The sequence below is a fragment of the Apis florea genome, unplaced genomic scaffold (assembly GCF_048593485.1).
Source record: "Apis florea isolate Af1SG1 unplaced genomic scaffold, ASM4859348v1 contig_2293_pilon, whole genome shotgun sequence".
Lineage (NCBI taxonomy): Eukaryota > Metazoa > Arthropoda > Insecta > Hymenoptera > Apidae > Apis > Apis florea.
Window position 1 is genome coordinate 6,024,183 of NW_028256554.1, and position 21,100 is coordinate 6,045,282.

A 21,100-nucleotide genomic window follows, 5' to 3' on the forward strand; every position below is an offset into this window, starting at 1 on the left:
TCTAAGTTGAAAAAATTTTTCGAAACATAGATCGATAGATTAGAAATGTTCCACAGGTGTTTAATCGTTTCATCTATATTACGAATTTTACGTAGTTTTACAAATCTCTTTTTAATTTTCTAAAAAAAAAAATAATAATAATAATAACAACAACACAGTGTAATTTTAATTCGAGAAAATTTCCTTTCCCCCATATATGCGTTAAATCGAAAACATGGACGAATAGCGAACATTCCGATAGCGGCGCTCATAAAATTTGCTCTCGCGCAGCGATTGAAATACAATAATTTCCAAGACCACCGGGAATCGAGTTTCGATCCTAATAATTTTAATCGAGGCGACACAGAACAAGGCTACGGTTCGACGGATAAATCCTGTTACGTGATAAACGGAAACACAAACGCCAAGTCACTTTTCCTTTCGAGAAGAAACGTTCACGGGACGAGGTGAATTAATACCCGGTCGCCGCAACCGCGTGTTTCACGTTTCAGACCGGTAATCAGACGGTGGACGCATAATGTTATTTAAATCATTTCGTATCCTTGCTGCTGCAGGTATTTCAATAAATACGTATATTTAAATAATACGTTTAATCAATTCGTATTCTCGACAGAGATCCAAAGTGCAGCATTCCCGGGGAATAATAACAGGAATCGTTGGGATCGAATAATACATTTTTGATCGACGATTTAAATATTCAACGAGGTAAAATCGAGCGACAAGGTTGTCGTTCATAGATTCCATTTATAGAATTTAGAAAGACGATTAAAAATAATTAAAACGAACGAATCACGTTTCATCAATCTATCGAATTCGAAGGATACCTTAATTTTTGTCTGTAAGATGTGAATAAATGTAATAATTTTTATTTTTTATAGACAGGGTATACAACTTTACATTTTACTCGATATTACTCGATATTAAAGGCAATAAGTATGCTGATGGAGAAAATGATAAAACGAAGTGCATACTCTAAAATTGTTTCCGGAACACAATTTCCTTAGCAATATCCTCTGGTATTACAACATACAATACTCTCCCCCTTCCCTCCCGCCCCCTCCCCCCCCCTCTTCTCACCAAGTTTCATTTTGCCACTGTAAATTGCCACGTTATATCCCTACATACGACGTGAAGCATGGTGTTGCCGCGTGGAAATAAAATCGAGAAATCGGAGGAAACGGAAACTTTTTCCTGTTCTGCCGTGATTAAACGAAAAGTTCCATCCATATATCCACTACTACTACAATTCCACGCCACGCCGTATGAATGAACTTTAAGATAATTTGAAATTTGAAAGAAAAAAAAAATAAGGAAAAGACCTCCCCCCTTTCTACCTCGGTTCTCCTGTGTGAAACGAGCTGTGTCAAACACGATAAGCGGTTGCGAAATATCCACGGCTCCGGTCCTAGACTCTCAAGTAAATTTCTTTCGTGGAAAAAATACTTGTCGCGCAACAAAATTATATAAAGGTATACCCGGTTTCTTAATAAACGAAACGCTTGAACCGTTCTTGCCCTTTTGTTCTTATTCGTTTATCGAAGAAAAATAAACAACTTTCTAGCTTGATATGGTTGAAACGGAAGTTCGGAAAATTCATAATTATCGAAAGATCGAAAGAAATAGGGAAGAGGGGGAGGAAGATTAAAACGAGATAAAATTTAACCCTTTGCATTTAAAGAAGGTTCAAGAATCCCCAAGAATGTAATTGTACTATACGTGATCACATTATACGTATAGAATATAATTATATTTTATACACACATATTTAATAATAAGATGCGGTAAAATGGCGACTATACGAGTGCAAAGGGTTAATATTCGTTTAATCGACGCGGATCGTAACGAACCGTTTCTGATCCGCGAAACCTGTTTCGATTATCATTCAGAGTCTGAGATATCAACGTCTCGAGAAACTCGTACGTGCGCGCAATCAAGCGCGCGTAATGAATAAAATTTTCACGGTGATCGAGGTGGTGGCCGGTCGAAATGAATGGGACCCGTTAAAGCGGACCAGACTTCTGCACCAGTTGTCTGGCCTCAGCCATTTTTACGAAATTGCCAACGGGAGAACGTTCACCCTGCGCGATCATTTACGCGAACCAGGAATTTAATTCCGCGGGAGGAAAAGACGCGCCAATTTGGGCAAATCTGCGCATGGGAATGAAAATTGAGAGAGCTTCTCCCTTTCCTTCGAATAGATTTCTGTTCGCGAGAAGATTTAAAAAATATAGAGAGGAGAGAAAAATATGTTGAAATAGAAAGATATGACGTTTAACGTTCGATAAACACAGCGATAAAACACACGACGAAATCACACGCCCACCAATTGATTCGCATAATACGATAACATCAGATGCAGAGTGCGAAATTGTTGCTCTAAATACTTTCGGAATTATGGTGGTGCTCGTGCGGCTCATTTTGTTGGAAGAAGGCCAGCGGTATTCTGTTAACGCAATTTAAAATTGAAATTGTACCCACCTCTATTGTGATGTCATCTCGTTTCCGTGCTCGAGCAAGAATTGTTTCTTACGTGAAATTATTCAGCCTCGCTCGGGTTAATAACAATGATCAATGCCGCTTACGATGAACAATTTAAATATCAGGCTGCCTCGAGTATAGAACATTATCTAAAAATAATTGTATTCCATGTACGAATATTCGAGTGAAATTTGCGTGTACCACGTGGCTTATTATTAAGAACGATGAAATTGTGAGCTTCTTTTATCAACCCGCGTATGACAGGCATACCCTTCGTTTTCTCGACACGAAATTCAATTTTATTCCATTTTATTCGATAACTCGTTAACGAATAAACTCGAACAATATCTCAATCGTATATTTCTGTGTTATATAGCACAAAAATAGCTTATTATCGAGCAAAACACGAGCCGGTGTATCCAGTGTATCGAATAAAGTTCAATCAATCGAGGCAGCATCGTTTTACAAACTCGCTTGACCGAATAATAGCATGAAAGGCGTTGGATAACCTACGGCTACGTAAAATCCACCCTGTTTCGCCGCGCAGAGGATTGTTTTTTCACCTCGAGCACGATTAAGAAACCGATTTGCCGCACGCTTCTCGCCTGTTTCCACGATTTTTACACCGGTTGGATAGCGAGCAAGTGGCACCGTGAAACCGAGACGGGAGAGTGGTGAGTATATATACTCCGCTTGAAATTTGCATTGCAGAGTGAAATTAGCTTTGGCAAAAAGTGGCTGGCCCTGTGTGTAACGAATTTGCAATGTTAACGAGGCCAATCGCCGAAAATCCATCCTCGTCCGCGCGTTAATTCGCCACGGATTAAACTCTTCAGTTCCTCAAAAGTTTCTTCCCTTCGCCGCCGATTTTTCTTACATCGTGTTCTTGCGTTACGTTTACGTTTTCGATGGTTTTTGGGGTGGAAAAAGGAGGAGGAAGATGGTGTGGATCAAAGAGAATTTTGAACGTCTCGAATTTTCGTTTGTCTTCGTTGTTGAAATTAAATTATAGTTGTGAGTAGTTGATGTTCGTATTCGTGATAATTTTTTTTTTTTTTTACTCGAGGAAATTTGAATATATGTATGTATGTATCTGAATGCTTGACAAAAAAGATTTATGGGCGCGTAAAATATGCCAGACTTCGGCGAAACATTTTAAACACAAACTGGTTGGATTCATGTTCCCATAAATTGCTCGTGAAATCTAATATTATCCAAACCGTGATAAAAAAAAAAAAAAAAGGAGTGTACGCGTACTTGAGCCATAAAGTTGCGAAGAATAAGAAATTTCAGAAATATCCGATAAATCTTGGTACTTGCAGCTAACTTTTCGTTTCGTTTCAACAAAATTAAAAATTTATCAATTTCATATTTCGATGTAATACAATATTTTTCGGATGGCCATTGATCGAATATTTCATTTATAATTTATATTTCGAATCAACACTCAACACTTTTATCACCATCTTTTATTATACAACAAAGTTTGAATACTTTGTGGCTCGTATTTAAAGGAAAATAATATTAAAACTTCAAAGATCGATTTCATTCCCTTAAAATGATCTTTCCAAAAAGAAAAGAATCCATTATATAGTCACAATATTCACAATGTTTCGTATGAAACAGAAAGAATTATTCTCGATTTCGATTATGAAGATATATTTCTAAAAATTCTTATTTCTGTAAAAAGATGTAAATATTACGTCGATCTCGCGACATAAAACACTTCTAGAAATATATATTTGCGAGAAGAAATATAGCTAATTCGGTGAATACGTAACGGTATGCGAATTCCTGGCATTCGCCCACTTTCTTAAAATAGCCTAGCCGTGATGGATCGAGAAAATCTTGTACGTTTAAGCGTATTTTCGAACGAATTTCCTTTGATTGAACGGTAATCCCTTTCAACCACGAAATAATATACGAAAACGTGGCTCTGGACACGCTGCGAAGCAACTCTTAAAAACAATTCTCTCTCTCTCTCTCTCTATATATATATATATTTAGGTTAATGGAACTCGAGGACAAAAAGAGTCGTTCTTTTATTAATTTCGGCTTGTGGAAATATTGCTTTGAAGTCGTCGTTTTTTTTTTGCAAAAAGTGGACGTGAAAAGAGAGGAGCGAAATCGAAACGCGGCAATGTGAATGGAAGGAATCGAACGAATTTATCCTCGAATTTTGCCTCGATGAAGATCGAAGAACGTAATGAACGCGCTAGTTGAAAGTTTCGCTTTTGAAAGCTGCGCGTGATCTCTGATTGAAAAAAGAAGAGGAATAATTCGATGAATTCGTCCGTGGAAAAGGGAGCGAGAATTCAAATTTCCCGCGTCTATTCCTTCTGTCGACACGGCAGAAGGGCGTAATAAATGAAATGGCCGGTAGACAATTGGCAATCGTACGCTTGCAGTTAATTGTTTGTCGAGGAAGTGGAGGAAGGGTGGATCGCTTTATTGCGCCGAAGGAAATATATCGGCGGTAATAAAACGATTGTTGTTTGATAATGAATTTATCGATTTGTTTTTTCAGAAGCGCGACACGACACGATAGGACGGGTTTGCTCGAATCTTGGGAAGAAAATTAATCCAATTCGACCAACCACCGGTTCACTTAAAATGAACGAAATACAGGGACGAAATTGGAAAGTTAAAATTCAATTATTTCGAGGAGGGAGGGGAGAAAGCAAAGCCGTTCCGTCCTATGGAGAGAGCCGTGTTAAGTAAAGCTTACGTCGTCCTGTAACGTCGCGGTTATTTGCCCGCAGCATTGCGGAATATCAAATTATCTCGTTACGCTCGTTGCTTATCGTTTAATCAGAAATTTCGTGACGGCTCGGTTTAAATAATTCATAACGCACAGGTTAAAATCGTTAATGGGATCGAGTTATGGCTACTTGGGATGCTCGCCACCCGCCAAATATCTCTGATATTTTATTAGCAACCGAGCTCTAATCCGAGCTAGAACCGAATACCCGGTGAATACCTATTCTCACATATGAATCGCATATCTAATTATCTAGTTGAAAACTGGTGTTTCCGCGCACATATTACCGGATTACCATAAATTCAGAAAGCTAATCTACCCGGAGAGTTACGGCGATTACTAAGATAATAAAATTGCAATTAAATTAGGTTTAAAAACCGTGTCGAAAGATCGAATACAATGATACGTGTATGTAAATGCGAAATATCGTATTTATACAATATATTCATGAAAATTTTTCGATTCGAAGAAATTCGAACGATTTCGAACGGGAATTTTTCAGAGGAGAAAAAGGAGAGAAAGGGATCGTTCGAAAATTGCACGGAACGAAGACGACGAGGCGTCGCGTCGCGCTCAAGCGGAAGCGCGAGAGATGAGTCAGCCAACAAATTGATATCGTTGGCCGATAATCAAGTGGCACTGGCGCACTCGAATAATGCCATTCGTGCGTTCCGAAACGTCGTGTCAAGTAATCGGTGTCAAGAACGAGTAGGAGAAACGGTCAGGAGAAACGCGTTTAAGCAATCGTCTTACGGGATGTAATGCATTTCAGCCAGTTAAGATAATCGCGGAACACCGGTTAAGAAAAGGATCTCCGTATACACGACCTATTGCGAATAAAGATATTCTATCCTCCCTTCGAGGATTGCGTGGAACGATCCGTTGATGATCCGTGGAACAGAGAGAAAAAAGATTATATAGGCAATAACGCGTGGAACTCTGAATAATTGCTGTAATTACGCTTACCTCCTTCGATATTTACGTGTAATGAGAGAGAGAGAGAGGCACGAACGTGTACATCACACGAGTGTACACGCTGGTCTATGGGCTGTAAATCGGTTGCAAATAAACCATGGTGGAATTTCGTGACGCGAGATAGGGTGACGCGTTATCTCGAACCGGCGATTCCACTTACAGAGAGAGAGAGAGAGAGAGAGAGAGAAACGAAAGCCTCCCCGGTATCGATCGACACGGGTTCGAAACGACACTCGTCGCTAAACGGAATACAATTGGACTCGTTCCCTGTTTTCGAGTCCAAATAATTGCTCGACGACTCGAGGATGCGAAAGATAACGAAGAGACAGGTGGTCGGGAGAGGTGTTAATTGAGCGATCATTTTGCGAAGATTGTGCGAAATCGTGTGAAACTGCGGCGTTGATTAAAGCGTGGAAATAAACAGGAGGAAGGTTGGAAATGTTTAGAAAGGCTTAGTTAACGCGGTTTATGCTGCGCGTGCCTCGTAATTGGCGGTGCACGAGAAAAGTATAATAAAAACTTTAGAATCGAAAGCGATATCGGGTGAATAAATCCAGGTGAAATTTTATCCAGATAAAATACACGAATTATCAATTATTGATGGGCTTCGAATTTTAAAAATTCGTAATAAAAGATGTCATTTTGAGTGCTCGATCCATCGCGAATGAAATGTCGAAATGGGATAAACCGCGTCGAAAATATAGCGATACCTCCACTTCTTCCACTCTGAAAAATTAACACTCGATGTTTCGTTCCAAGGGTTCCTTGAACCCTTTACAACCATAAAATTTCGGATCGATACTTCTATGAACGCGAACGAATCCCCACGGACGAAGCGCCAATTCAAACATTGGGGAGGGGTGGACCCCCGAAAAAAATATTCAACCCCTTTCGGTCGAATCATACACGCGTTCACCGATAAACACGGGGTACAAGAGGGATGAACCGTGCGCCCTCGACTCGTCGAGGATCGTGAGATACAAAACGAAATCCCCTTTCAAAACGTGCAACAAGATTACGCGCAGAAGAGAACATTCGACGATGCAACGGAGAAAGCGATAACTCTCCCCTCCCCACCCCCTCTTCGCAATCGCGACGAATTCTGCCGCAAATTGGTTTATCGTGTTCGTAGGTGACGCGATCGAATGGAAACAAAATGTCCGATGCTGTTTGATGGAAAAGCAGACGGGTCGTCGAGTAGCGTTCAATCGCGAATCAATCATTCGCGAACCAGATTCGCGATCGAAAATTTCTTGTTTCCTCCTGAAATCCGTCCCTTCCTCGTGTGTACATTTCAATACATCGTAAAAAAAGGACGTGACACTACCTTTCCTATCCACTACCACTTTTATAATCCGTATAACTTGTCGATAAAAAAAATTCCTGATAAATCTAAACGAGAGATATATAAAAAGTTCCATCCGATCCTCGTTACACATTTCAATGCACGCCAATGAAATGTTATATAAGACGACGTCCTCCCTCCTCTCCCTTCGTTCTTGCATTTTCGAAAACGCGATTTCTGATCCCCGTAAAATCGGGGGGAAGAGAAATGAGGGGGCAAGCGAGCGCGACCAAGCGATAGAAGAATAGAAGAAACTGGTCCGCCAGGACCAAATATGGCTCGCCGCGTTCCAAGCTCGCTTTGGCGCTCCGCGGGATCCTTTTTGTCGTCCTGCCGTCTATATTTATAGTTACGAATCCGGTCGAAACGGGGTTGTATTTTGCGCTCGTGTTCGATTGCATAATGCATGCGCATCTGCGAATTCTCCATTTTGATCTGACAGAAGAGGGGGTTCATCCCTTCGAGGGCAAGGGTTTCGTGCGGGTAGCTCGTTCGTGGGAGCAGCTGGTGGCTATAAAAGGCTAAGGGCTTCGCTTCGTCACCTGACCGTCCAAGGAGGAAACGAGCCTCGGTCGGTTGGACATCTCGGTTGAAAATCTCGTGTGTCCGTCCATGCAAGGCTCTCTGGGCATCTCTGGGAGTGAAAGCTGAACGGATCGGAATCAATCTTTCGAGTGGAGATTGAAAACGTTGTCTTTTATATTGATTGGAAAGACGTAATTGATTGGCAATAGGTATTATAACCGTGAAATGATCTTCGATCGATTGGATATTTAAAAGTGAAAGTTGCACAGTTGTGTCCTTTTCTTTAAGGATCCGTTGTACCGTTCCAAGCTGTAATGATTTTTTCGAACTGTCGTTACATCTCTCGTGATTTCAATTAGGGAACAGCGTACATTTTATGGATTGACGTAAATTAACGGGTTCTGACGATAATACTTCTCTCTCTCTCTTTTTTTCTTATTTTTATCAGCAGAGATGCGGTAAAATCACTTTTCTAACGTTAAGCAATTTTCTAGAAAGCTCGAGCAATTGAAGAAACAACTTGTTGTGCAAGCTTGAATGGGGACAATTTAACTTGATTTATATAATATTTTTTAATAAAAGCTGTTAGTTTTTTCCAACACGATGTGAAACACGATAGACGGCAGATCTCGAGACGAACGTTTAACAGGCTAGATATCCTGATATCCGATCGCGAAACAAAATGAACCGTGATGTCTGTCATTGCGCGCTTGTTACACCGGAACTGTCGTACACCACGGTTGTCGCGTGCAAGCAAATTAACGAACTCACTTTCTCCCTTCCGTAGTCTCTTTCGAAGACGAGTCGTCGTGCTCGTTCGAGCTAAGTCGGCGGTGCAACGATTAACTTGTCGTCTGGTCGTTCGAGAGGTCGAGTTTATTGCCTCGCTTGCCATGCCTCTCTTGTTAACGAGTTGCCAGCTTCCCTCCAATTCCGTCGACTTTTTCCTCGATTTTCGTTGTCCGTTTTAATGAATCCGGAAGGAAAGAATCGACTCGCTGTTCTCCTTTCGTTTCGTTCGATTCACGAGAGACGATTCATCGCGAAATTGGAAATTTCGTGGTTACGTGAAGAAATTCGTATATGTCGAATTTACGAATGAAACGCAGGCGGCGTAATTCGAGCGCAATTCCAACGCGGAACACTTCGTTCGAGCGCTGACGCTAATGGAAGCCAAAGTATGAAATTACTTGCTTATTATCTCCACTGGGAAGATGATAAAATTGAAGGTGCAAGAGCTAATTTGTACGTGTACAGTGGATGGCAATTTAATGCCCTGCTACTGTTTACTCGCACCTTCGTCAAGCCAACCGTTAAATCCATTTTCCATTAAATCCACCCCTGTTCCTTAAACCGTATTTTTTTTTTTTTTTTAAGATCGCATCCTTTAAAATAATTAATCAACTCAAATAACTCATCTCTTCCCACGACGAAATAATAATAATAATATTCGACGTCGAATATAATAATTGAGACACCATTCCCCGAGACGTGTTAACGGAAACAATTTATTTATAAATTCTACTCCAACCTCCTTCCAACGCTTCCCTTCCCCGAGATTAATTTCATGCAGGCCGGTAACCGCTGAAATTGCATAAAAATTCATCGAGACGCGGCAAGCGTCTATCAGCGGGGAACTGGGGCAACGAAATTATCATCATATCTCGAGGAAAGGGGAGCTCCTCGATCCCTCCACGGCCGGAAGTACACGAGTGCTTCGTGCTTCAAATCGTCCACACGTCGATTATCCAGGTGTACCTCGTAACGAGGGAACGGCAGAATTTTAATAATAATCGTATGTTTAAATTCCACGTGTTGAATTTCGTCAACGTCGCTCCACGCGCATAACTCGTTTTTGAACGAGGCAACTTAATTGCACTCCTCGTCTTCTCCGTATTTTTTCGCTCGTGGACCGCCTGTTATCGATTCAATGCGATATTAAATTAAATAGCGCGCGTCCTCGAGGAAAATTCAGAGTGCAATGAGGGGGAGGAGGGGTTGAAAAGCTGCGTATTAAGCGGGGTATTAATTACGATTTGCATTGTAGTCGGTGTTTTGCGGTGAACGGTTGACCGATATTTCGGATTTATCGCCAGGATTTTGTCGTTGGGGAGATAAATCGAGCTTCTTTATCGCACGTGAAAGCCGGATGACGATTGATGAGAGCGATAACCGTGGGTGATTTAGAGATACGGGGACATTTGCGAGATCGAATCGTATACGATGGGAATAAATAATATCGATCGAGATGGAACGCTTTTTCCGCTTAGCTTAAAGGATAATTTCAATCGTAGGAAGGAATCACGATTCCGTTTCGATCAAAATCGTGACGCACTCGCGAAACAATTGAACTGTCCACGCATTGGATAGAACGAGCGCGCAATTAGCATACGTCGAAGGTCGGAAAATTTCTTTGATATTGCCTCGAGCCAGCTCATTATATTTGTCTTCGCTAACGAGATTGCCTTCTCCTTCTCCGTTCATGCGGAATAGCCGAAAAATAAATGAAGAAAAGGAGGGGAGAGAAGGAGGAAGAAAAATAGAATAGAACAAGAGAGAGAGAGAGAGAGAGAGAGAGAGAGAGAGAGAGAAGAGTTTTCAACGATTCAATGGAGCAAGCGGCAAATACTTTTAATTAATGTCGGTTGTCGAGGGTCTTCCTAATTGCATCTCAGAATCCTCGAGCATCCTTTCACGTCCGGCCGGTGAATAATTGAAAAGAATAACTGTTCGTTATCAGGAACGGAGAAAGCAAGTGGTCTGCGGTCAGAGATCGAATAATGTGCGTGCGAGCGAAACGATCCTCGCAGAAATACGGTCACTATGAAAACTGTTACTCCGAGCTTTCACTCGCGAAGCTTCTCATCGAAAGAGATTATCTTCGCTCTGAGATCCTGGCGGAATGTAGAGAATATTCCTTCTTAAATTCTAATAAATAATAATATATATTTATACGTTCATACGCTATTTATTCGTATGTTAATATTAGGAAAAATATTATTTCCCTCGATGCTGATCTTATGAAAATTTATTGTAACATTTATGGATGGATATTCGCGACGGATCAATGATGGATCGCGATATCGCTCGATCCCAACCAGTTGTGCATCATTTCACGAGCGGATCTCGAAACGAGTCCAAGGTTTAGAAAGTGCAACGGGTCAGGTTTCGGTTTTTCTACTTTCCGTGAACCGGTGACTGCCTCGTTAAGTCTACTCTCGCGTGCGATCGCTATCGCGTTTATTACTCGCTTGACGCCTCGACACCGCACTTATCCACCGCATCGTCCGATTTCATGGAATTAAGATTAACCTGCGTGACACCGGATCATCATGGTACTCGTGATTCCGAATTGGAAGAACATCGTTCTGTCGATCATTCTGACCGAGAAACACACGCGAATTGGCAATAAGGACGATTTTTATCCTCAATAATTAACTTCCTGTGGATGAATGCCTAGAATTGCATTCGTTCAAAACTAAAAATTTTCCCTCTTAATTGAAACGTTCGACTAATCCTTTAAAATTGCTCATCGATCCGACCATTACACAATCCTTATTCATCCTTCGAATAAAATGGTCAGATTCAAGGAAGAATAAAAAGTGAAGTTTACACGAGTGGAAGTGGTTAGAAAGAAAGGAAAACGCCAAGATTCGGAGTGCAAACAGGCAATAACGAGTCGATCCACGGTCGAGGAATTAGGCAGAATAAGCAGAGATCTGAAAGAGTCTGGATAAAATGAAAAAAAAGAAAAAAAAATACGAGAAACGAAGGTATAGGAAGGGCGAGAACGACGGGAGCACGTGCCTCGGCCGATCGGTCGAAATCGGTTCGACGATTCCGGACAGGAAACGGGCCCGGCTTCACGGTCGATGGTCAGATCGTATCGATGAAAATTGCAATGGCCCCGCCGCGGTGAAACGTTCCAATTTCGCGAGAGAACAACGACACACACACATAGCGCACAACGACACGATCCCAAATCGGGCCAATCGAAACACGTTTCCCGACCAGTCGAATATGGCGATTGATACAGGTAAATGGGCGCGCATGGGGGTGGCTTGAATCCAGTGGCGGTTATAAACTTCGATGGTAAACTGACCCCCGTGGCCTTTAATTATCGCCCGCTACGACCGCGCCAATCGCGAGCTTATTGTTAGTGGCGTTGGTGATAAAAACTTTCGACTTCGAAACGATGATAATAGGTGTTGGAAGGGATTAATGGAATTGTATTTTGAAGAGGCCGATTTTAAAAATGATTATATATATACGTATATGTGATATTTGTAAAAGTTTGCTCATAACTTAATATAACGAAACAGATTCATAATTCTTTGAAATAGATTTCACGTGCAAAGGAATTCTTTCACTGTGTTCTTTCTCCAACATGAAAACCGAGCGATAGAAAGACAGAGAGCGGAAAGAGTGTGAATCGTTGTATATATAAAGTATGAAGCAGAGAAGCAGAGTAATAGAAATAGAAAACTCTATTCACTTCGGTCGTAAAACGTAAGTATACCCGTCGAGAGGAAACTTTGAAAGGTTACATTAACGAAGAAAAATTTGCGTAAGAAAATCTTTGAAACTTTTTTTGCTTGGGAAGCAGCGAGCGACAAATATCGATGACATCTCGTCTATTCGAAACTCCTCCATTCACGTAGCGAATCCAATGGCGTTCCTATTTTCAACAACGATACGTATCTTTTCAGCATTTTGGATTCGTTGAAATCCAGCTTCTTGCTGGGAGAGGAGCTTGGCAACTTTAATAAAGCGGCTCTATATAAAGAGGATATCGAGCGAAAGTGTAATCCCTCGAAGCCACGTCTAATTGCGAGGCACACACCTATTTCCATGGATTATGAACGTTGAAAATTTCTTGGTGACCCGTATTCCTTTGATCCCAGTATCTCGATAGTCGTTTTCATATTGGGGCCGATATTGGGCGAATGTCAGGAAAAATTGGCCACACGTAACATACCATCGAATCTCGTCCAATGTCGACTTTATCCCAGATTCAATATCATGTAAATGCGAAAAGGGTTACCGAGCTCGGTTACAAACTCGATAGTTTCAAACCGATCCTTTATAGAAGGATAACCAGCAATTAAATCAGATCACGCTTGACTGCGATTGATAAAAGTTTCGAAGAGAATTTCTTTTTTTCGATAAACTTTTCCATGGAATTCGATATTCACGGTTTGATGTTCGATTCGTTGATTTTCTCCGTTCCTGTTCTTCTTTAAAAGAAAAATCGACATGAGTTTTGAAGAGTAAATTTAATATTTTAATTTGCCCGATCAAAGGGAATTGAAAAGAAACGAAAATAAAAGTTTCCCCTTTAACGAAGATTGCTCTTTATTTACGAGAAGTTCATTGATCAATAGTCGAACTTCAACAGGATACATCAGCGACAGTTTCCTGTGGCACACCTGCGCCGTCCTCGATTGAAATTGCTCGAGCTTAAATCCGCGCAAAAACGATCGCTAAATCGAGGATGACAAACAAACAAACAAATGTATCTCTTTCGTTGCAAATTCAGTTCAATTTGTTGATTATTTACATCCAATGATCATCAAATTTTGTAATAATAATTAATCTCGTTTCTAATAATATACCACATGTTATAAGTATAAAATACTTTTAGAATAAATTCCAGTGAAAATTCAATATCTATCTTGTTCCAAGCTCAAGCTTCGCTTTTCCAAAGCGAATAGAATCAATCGAAATTTCAATCAATCTCACTCACAATAGACAAGTAAACGATTTGCAGAAAGAACGAAACGATCGAATCGAATCGTCGCGACAAACGATTCGTCAAACATTATCGAACGGTCAAATACGACGGGACGCTAATTAAATATCCCGCTCTCGTTCTCCAAGTCCCTTGATTTCTAAAGTTCTGATTTTGGTGATTTTTGTTGCAACCAAACGCGGTGGAGCGCGTTCCAATTGGTTTGTTCGTTCACAGAAATTAAATCCTAGTGCCTGTTGAAATTAAACCCGTTGTAATGGCCCATGTCGGCTTTGAAGAGAACAACGCTTATCGCGTGTTGAACCGCGCTTCGAGTATGAGCCGAGTAACGTTTCAACTTGTTCGCCATTCCCGTAATCTGTAATATTCGTCTTCGTTAGGTGTTTCCACTGCCCTTCAAATCGTTTCTCTCTGATTCCAGTTTGCACACTTCGGAGGATTCGTGAGTTGCTCGTTCCGATTACCGTGTTTGGACTATGAATTATTATCGCGCATTTTCAAAATTTCTTTCTAAATTCGTCTTGGATAGTTGGCCAAGAGAAATCGTAATAATTGTAATAAAGTCGATAATTCGAAAAACTCTACGAAACAACCGAGTTTAATATTTGCTGATTTTTACTTATTTAAGTTTGAACTGTGTGTTTCCCTTTTCGTTTTCTTTCATATGATGGTCAAGATTCAAAGAAAACGAGTATAAGAAGAGTTTTTCGAACGAAAGGCATCTTTCTCGATGAAGAAAATTTAATCGACCTATGTAGATGCCTGTCAGGGCTTAAATCGTAAGATAAACCTATCCTCTACTCCGGTGGAACACGGCCAAATCAAACCATTTTTAAAGGATTAAATATCTTCCCTTCTACCTACCTCCCTCGGCCATTTCACTAATCTTCCTCATCTTAACTCTCTCCCTTCTAAAGGAACAAAGAATAGCGTCCATTTTTCTTTCGCATTCCAACGCAGCCACCGGTTTTTAATAATCACCGACAATCGTTGCCAACTATCGCTTCTTTTGTTCTTCCCATGATACTTCGGATTCCACAGAACCTCCTCGCTTCCTCACAGACTCGCGAAACTCGCATCTTTCCACCGATTATACATAAATTCTGCCAAATAACGAACAATCCCCAATTGCTCCGCATGTATAATAATTGATGCAATTTCTTTTTCTCTCTTCCTCTCTCTATCAAACTTGTCACGATCTACGTTCATTTTCATCATCGATCAACTTTGCCATCCTTAACTCGAGCCCCAATTCCTCTTGCAGAACATCCATCCGCGCGGATAACCGACTCGATTAATCTTTTCACTACTATAGTTGCTCTGCATAAGATACTATGAACGATTATAGTCGCTCTGTATAAAACACCACTGAGATACTATGGGCGACTATAGTCGCTCTGCATAAGATGCAACTGAGATATTACGATCGACTATAATTGCTCTGCATAAGATACCATTGATACTATAGGCGACTATAATTGCTCTGATCATGCCACTGAGATATTACAGTCGATTATAGTTATTTTGCATAAGATGCTACGAAATACTACGAGCCGCTCTGCCTAAGATACCATCGAGATACTACTACTGACTAGAGTCACTTTGCATAAGATGCCACTGAGATACTATTAGCTACTCTGCATAAGATGCCATTGAGATACGGTCGACTATAGTTGCTCTGCATTAGATGCTACTGAGATACTACGACCGAATATAGTTGCTTTGAATAAGATACCATTGAGATACTACAATCGACTATAATTGCTTCGAATAAGATACCATTGAGATACTACAGTCGACTATAATTGCTCTGCACAAGACGCCATGATATTATAGCCGACTATAGTTGCATTGTATAAAATATTATTGGCGACTCTGCATAAGATGCCATTGAGATACTACGATCAACTATAATTGCTCTGCATAAGATGCTACTGAGATACTACGACCGAATATAATCGCTCTAAATAAAATATCATTGAGATACTATAGTCGACTATAATTGCTCTGCATAAGATGCCATTGATACTACGGTCGACTATAGCTGCTCTGCATAAGATGCTACCGAGATACTCCGACCGAATATAGTAGCTCTGCCACGTATCGTACGACATGACGAGCGATTGGAGTTATCGCGCATCGAATATCTTTTTCTGAAAAATAGCAACGATATTTTCTATCATCAATTTTTTTTTTTTTCAATAAACACCGTCAAAACAACTCGAATCGCGGTGAGACGTGAATGCGGCCTCTGACGATCTCGAGCACTGTGCACGATGCGGCGAAGAAGTCACTCGTAGCGAAAGGATTAACCGATCGGTTGCCGAAAGATTCGCCGTGAAAATGGAAACGCACGAGGAAAAGGAACGAAGAACGGAGAGAGGAAAGAACACGAGAATTTCTCTGTTCCGTTCTGCGACGTTGGTGGAGGTAGACTGGTGTTCCGCTCGCTTCTTCCAGCCTAGTGTTCGCATACACACACACACACATACGCGCGCGCGTGGAACATGCTCGAAGCACTTGAAAGGGTCGGTTTAATGGGCGCTGCGAAGAGACCTGGCGCGCGTACACCGGCTCCAAGCACGAGGAGGAATACGACAGCAGCGTTCCACATCCCGGATTTCGTCCAAAATGGCCGCTTCTCCGCGCGGTGTGTATACACTCGGACGAGTATACACTGTTCGCGACCTGTTCTACGTGTGGGAACGCGATCCAAACGTATGTGCGTACGCTCGAACGAACGTTAAGCCGCGTTTCCATCTGACCTACGTACGTATCCGAGGATCTGAGGATGTTGGAGAAGGAGATGGAAATTTTTTTTATTTCGAAACGATTGGAAACGATCTACTGGAAAGGGAAGTAGATCTTGATATACCTGAATGATTAAGATTTTTTTTTTGGAGAAAATGTTTCGTATCAACCGTTTGTTCGTTTATACGCTTGTAAGGAAATATATGGGTAAGTTGCGGAGAATTTGCCGACATCGTCGAGCGGTGATCGATGTTTGTATCGAAGTACACGTGTCACGATGTGTGTATACATGGCTCTCGAGTTCATGTTTACACCAAGTTCGCGAGACTATACGCGTTTGCTTGCGAATCTGGTTGAAGTCGAAGAAGAAGAGAATAGTTTAATGCCCCGAATACCGATGATTGAACGATTAATTTTACTAGGTCGAAATCGTGGAAGTGTTCCAAGAATGCAATGGAAAGGAGAATTCTTTTCAACCGTTTCAACAATTTGAGACCGGTCAACGTTGAATGCTGGAATTATTTTAAGCACGATTTGCATATAATCTGTTTGATGATTCATTTGGAATGCAGGGACGATGCGGATCGGATTTTTAGTGTTGTTCGACTTATTGTTCGCGGCAAATGCGGTGCACGTTCGGTGCAAAGCGCGAGCGGTTCTTGTTATGACTATTGCGGTTTAGTCTTCATGGAATCAAAGTTGCATTGTAACGACATACTACACGTTATGATGTTACTAGATCTCTTTATGACTAATACAGAATAATCAAGCCGTGTTCTTTGCAACACGACTTGACAAGCTCGTAATCTCGAAACGAAACGAAATATTATTACCCTCGATTGCTGATGAGAAAGAACGAACGACGGACGAAAATTAAATTGCAAACGAATCGTGCCAAGGGGAAGATTTCTCGCAAAGGAGAATAAGTGTATAACGTTTCACATTCGATGGATTCGATTCTCGTCAACGTCTGAAAATTCCTCCAGGCTCGTTCGTGCGAAAGGTCGGTCTTCTTTTTACGCGGTTTTATCCGGGAATTGTATTCCGTAAAACGATACGAATCGATTGCAGCAATGACGTTCGACTCGAGAGGAAAACCGAGATATCGGTAACCTCGAGGAGGTTAAAATTTTCCAAAGTGGGGGGAAAAGACACTTCATTACCGCGTCACGATATCGACTCCGCATAATACCAGCTCTTATCCTCTACGTGATTCGATTTACCCGCGCGATCGAGCTTACGATTACCGGTAAGAGAGACCATAGCGGTTGCGATCAAGCGTTAGAAGTATCTCGATCTTTGGCTTAATTTGACTTCCAATCAAATTCGAAATAAAAGTGTAATTCTTTCAAGTTGCCAGAAAAGTTGTCATTAAATTGGTAAAACGGATGTACTATAAATGTATTTCATCATATATTTTCACGAAGCTTATGTCTGTCAGTTCAAATTAATCATCGAATCGAATCTTCAATCGACGTTTATCTACTACAACATCGATAAGAAAGATTTAAACTCGAAAAAAATCCAAGCTCATTGATTAGTTTCTTCGGCGATATCAAAATAAATAAAATTCTGTAACAATCTTGCGTAATCTGGAAATATTATTTATTTTATAATAATAAATATCTAAATATCTCGAAAGCAACGAATAAATGCAAATGTTTGAAACAAATATGATGATCTCCAAAATCTTTCAAATCGTGCAATCGTTCTAAGATGAAACGAACTCACGTTTTTTCTTTTCTTTTCTCCGTCTCAAAGTGTTCGCTATTAACTGCTTGTTTACGCGTAAGACTCTCGAGATTTGTATGCGCCGATTGGTATTTATCTCGTATCGATTGCGCTTAAAACGTTGCGATGGAAAACGAAGCCGACGCGCACGGGAACGGTAAACTCGATGGGACACGAAGCCTGCCAGCAATCTCGGTCTTTCGAGCGAATGAGGCTGCATCGCAAGCGCCGATCGCTAATTCCAATTCGAATCACGCCCCTCGCTCCGTGCGTCTACGCACCAAGATTAAGTTGTGCGCCGATCGAGTCGAAACGCACTGTCCACGAACTTGGGAAGAAGTTTTATTGCATCTCGCTCGTCATATTTCGAATAACCGCGTATTTTAATGGCTTTATTAAAAATAGAATAGTAGAAATTTTATGTTTATCAACGTTGCAATGTCATTTTTCTCCATCTGATTATAGTTTAAATATGAAATGAAAATAACGAAATGAATAGAATTTTGGAAGGAATTAAAAATTAGATAATAAAGTTTTTGATCGATTTCGTTTCGAGAATTTGAAAATAAAACTATATTTAAATATAGGGAAAAGTGTTCTTTTTTGTCAAAATTGTCGCGAGGAAAAGCTTTACGTTTCTTAGCGCCTCTATTTATTTGCGCTTCGAGTAAATCCTCTCGCCTCGAGATGTAGTTCACGTCAATCAGTTGACGCACAGATAATTTTAAAACACAACGTCCCGCCACGCGAATGAATGGCGCCTGTGAATAAGTATGTAAATGGCTGAATGAACGGGAAGAACGAGCTCCAAGCGCGAAAACAAGAATGGAAGTGTGTTCCTTATCCAAAGATACAACTTGTTCTTATGCGCACGATTCACACCTCAATTCTAATCCGTATAAATAAAGGAAAGGGGGCAATTTTCTAAATCTTGGGGTCGATGCACTTCGTTCGAATTACCCATTTTACCCAATTTATCTTGTCGATTCAAATTTTTACAGAGAATTCCGACAAATTTTGAAAAATTTTAGACTTTTGATACGGCGAAGAAATAAAGTATAATTTATATTAATATCTATTTTTCACAACAAAATTTATATATATATATGTATATGTTTCTTCGCATCCTCGTCTCAGATTTTTAAATTTCACAATGGAATGATTTGCTTGAAAATCATATTTCGCACCAATAACACGAAGATCCGAGATCACGTTAATGGGTGGCCGATATTCGCTAATTTTAACACCGTATTATCCTGCGTTTCGTCTGCGAAAGCAGGCCACGATAAAATCTTACGATAAAAATAACATTGAACGAAAAAACGAGAGGCGACATTATCGGTGACAACGTTATCATATTACCGAACGTTATTCACCTGGTCGGTCACGAAATACGTGACTCTACATTCATACATATCGGGTGTGCCAAGTAACAAAATCCATTCTAATAGAGGAAAATTCTAAGAATCGATAGGCGATAGCGTTGGGATTACGTGATCGGAGGGAGAAACAGGATAGAAGAAGTAAAATATAATTATCAGAAAAGAAACTGGAACGCTAGAAGAGATTAGCATAATCGATAAATTTAAACACCGTGGAAGAAAAAAAATTACTTCGATCATTTCAGAATTCAATTTCTATTCGAAATATATAAATGTAAATGCCCCCGAGATTTTTTCTAAAAAGATCTTTTGAAAATGATCGAGACAAGAGGAGATAAAAATCTTCTTCTTCTTCGAGAAGATTACAGGTGATTTCCATCCGATTCCCGATCCCTCCGCTTTACCTAATTTCGCGATCGCAGCCAACAGGGTAATTTATCCACTTCGAAGACACTTGGTGCACCGACTACTTAGCCAGCCGTGGGAAAGACGTAGGTACTCGACGTAACGCTGCAAGACCTGTTATACATTGTAACCACTTAACGACCGTCTTAACAGCCGTCTTAACTGCTGTCATTAGCAGGCATGGACCTCTTTCGCCAAACATGCAAGTCCATCACCGCGAGGTGAGATCAATTCCCGTGACTTTCGATTGTTTGCGAGAAAGTCGGGGAGATCAACTGTCCCTGACAAGGGTGCGAAAGGATGAAAACAATAAGTGGAATTAATTATCCTGAATATTCATTTTAACGATGTAAAATCGGCTATTAACGAATAATATCGCGACACACTCCAAATATTAAGATTATAGAATCTTCTTTATCTCTGTCGAAGGAAGATTTTTATCGATTTGCTCGTCCAAACAACATTTCAACGTTTTAAATTAAATAGAAAGAATTCATACTTGTGTGATTCTGCTCTCGTGTCAGTTTTTCAAAACAAAGAAAAAATAGAAAATTATGAGAAAACGATCAAAAGAAATTTTTACCATTAAATTCATACCTGTATTTATTCGTATTTGTTCGCTTATTGTGTGCACTTTAAAATTCCGTATCGATGCATGTAATATTAATTTCCGATATAATTGAGGATCGTTAAACAAATTGGCGCCGGCTTTGCCCACTTGAAACGCAAAAGCTTGCGCAAGTTTTCAATTTTCTCGGGAATCTCGTGCCTTCGGTTGTGACGAGCCTGGAGCGCTAGGAGTATCGATCCCGCAGGAATCGCGTATGCGCGCATCAAGTCTTCCCGAGGCGGATAAACATACGATATAATAAATAAATAACGGATCCCAGCATCAAATAACAGAAATAATCGTTATTGTATTCGTTGTATTCTCAGAAAACTGCCAACCTGCGGATTCCCCGAACTTATTTACACTTATGTATAACTTTGACCCA

General features: G+C 40.5%; 1 protein-coding gene, 1 long non-coding RNA gene and 1 pseudogene across 3 annotated transcripts in view; 1 reads left to right on the forward strand and 2 right to left on the reverse strand.

The window, feature by feature from the left end:
• The window catches only part of LOC100867094 (uncharacterized), a 405,878-nt gene that overhangs the window by 297,088 nt on the left and 87,690 nt on the right, over positions 1 to 21,100 (reverse strand). The window lies entirely within an intron of this gene.
• Positions 1 to 21,100, forward strand: part of LOC100864671 (uncharacterized) — a 339,885-nt gene that overhangs the window by 16,836 nt on the left and 301,949 nt on the right. The window lies entirely within an intron of this gene.
• LOC147658273 (uncharacterized) lies at positions 14,063 to 15,070 on the reverse strand (annotated as a pseudogene).